Raw genomic sequence first — 2,404 nt, 5'->3', positions numbered from 1 at the left:
TTAATCCCGTGACTAATTTGTAGCAACAGCGGCTGTACTCATCAGTCTTTTCCTTGATTCTGCTCAGTCGGAAGATTTTCCAGAGAAATCACGCATATACCTCGAGCGTAACCACGACCCAAACAACCAACCCTCGGGCAGTCGGAAGATTTGCCTCCATGCAAATACACATATCACATATGTGTCAATGTGTGTAAACTACTTAACTAGACACACAACCTATATGAACGTTTTGTAAGCACGAAAATAAACACTTACGATATATCAGCATCTCATTCACACTCATATAAAGGAGAAATCAGGAATATATGCAATATCTAAATCTTTTTCACTGGAGGATCAAGACCGTATAAATATGAATCACAATAGGCAAAAGACCCACCACCGATTTGACCGATGGGAATGGTGAAAGTTATATGTTGGAACATCAACTTCTGACACGTACGCAACCGAATGGTCATCCTAAATTGGTCTATCTAAGAGGACACACACAAGGTGTGCTCTATGTAAGAAGAAATAAGGCTTTCTACATCCACCGCTAGTGGGTAGTGAAGCCCACACTAACTCAGTCGATCAGATAGAGGAACTGCCAAAAAAGTATGAGCAAACGTGGCAATCTTTGGCGACTGTGTATGAGTGATATTGGTTCGTAGATTTCCTCGCATGTCATATCCTTGAATTACCTCCCTTGATATGTTCCCCTTGATGCTCGAAAATGAAATCTCGAATTGTCTTCCTTGGCATGTTCCTCGATTGCCCCTTGAGCCCAATTTTTTTTTTATTTAGAGAACATTTTCTGAAGAGTTACTCCCTTCCCTTGTCCCACAATATAACATGTTTGACAAGCTGGTGTGAGTACATCTGAAAGAAAAAAGGTGATGTAGGATAGAAAAGAGAAGGTAGAAACAAACACCAAGCTACCATAGCAGGAAAACACAATCTGCAAATGTTGATTTATTTTTACCTTCGATGTAGCAAACAAGTGTCCCTAGAGAAACATGATGATTCCTGTTGGATAACTGTCAGTGTATCTATTAGGCTGTCTTTTTGTTCTCTGTTGTGGCCCATCTGGCCCAGCTCAGTCCTGACCTATATAAGGTGCTTCTATCTCTGTAACCCTAAGCTGAGAGAGTTCCTCCCTGCAGCCTCCTTCTACCTCAGGTTAGGCCCTCACCTCTGTCCACATGGTATCAGAGCAAGGGGCAGTGAGGGCAAGGACGGGAAGGACTGCCGATCTGGAAGCCTAGTCTGTTGTGGCAGCTAGGAGGAAGAGGAAGAGGAAGGAGGGGAAGGCAGTGACGAGTAAGGAGGCGAAGAGGGCATCATGCGGGTAAGCCCTTTGGTGTTCCTGAGAGGTTAGTTTGGTGTCAAGCATGGGGGACAACGGGGATTTGGCCAAGGCTCTGGAGAAGCTGGCAGAACTTATCACTACCAAAGGAGATGGAGGAGGAGGATCTGCTGGAGGGGGAGCAATCGTTTCCCATACCAACATCGGTCAGAAACTTGAGCTGCCGGCGAATGAAATCAAGTTGGAAGGAGTGGCCAACTATCTCCGGTGGTCAAGGAGGGCGCTGCTGATTCTGAACTCGAAAGGGCTGGATGAACGTGTGAGTGGTGAAGCTGCAGAACCAGCAGACAAGACCAGTCCGGAATGGAAACAGTGGAATGCCATAAATTCTCTTATTGTGGCATGGTTACTTAACTCTTTGGTTCCTAACATTGCTGCTTCTGTAGAGGCACTCACAAAAGGTTCAGAGGTATGTGACACCCTATCAGGATAAAGTGCATGACTTGCAACAAGGAAACAAAACTGTGATGGCATATGTGGCTGAGTTGCAGCATCTTTGGGGAGATTTAGATCATGTTGATCCTCTTGAACTTGCCCATGGGGAATGTGTGAGTGCTGCTGCAAGCTGGATTGAATGTCGGTGAGTCATGAAGTTCTTGAAAGGTCTTAATCAAGATTTTGAGGGGAGAAGGGCCGCTTTACTGCATCAAACCACTACTCCTTCTCTCAAAGAAGCCATTGCAGCTATGTCCAGAGAGGAAGTGCGTCTGAATATGAAAAAGGGAAGCGATTCTGTCCCTCATCCAACTTTCTACACTACCGAGAGACAAGAGATGAGAGACTGTTATACTTGTGGATAGAAGGGACACTTGAAGCATCAGTGTACCTCCTTTGCTACACCCAATAGGGGGAGAGGAGGATACACACATGGCAGAGGAAGCTACATAGGAAGATGTGATGGCAGAGGTGGTGGACAGTCATATGGACAGCAGTATGGAAGAGGTGGTGGACATCAGTATGACAGAGGTGGTGGACAACCATATGGACATCAGTATGGCAGAGGTGGTGGACAACCATATGGACAACAGTATGTCAGGGGTGGTGGACAGCAACACG

This window comes from Lolium perenne, chromosome 4 (assembly GCF_019359855.2).
Source record: "Lolium perenne isolate Kyuss_39 chromosome 4, Kyuss_2.0, whole genome shotgun sequence".
Lineage (NCBI taxonomy): Eukaryota > Viridiplantae > Streptophyta > Magnoliopsida > Poales > Poaceae > Lolium > Lolium perenne.
Note: the sequence above shows the minus strand (reverse complement) of the source record.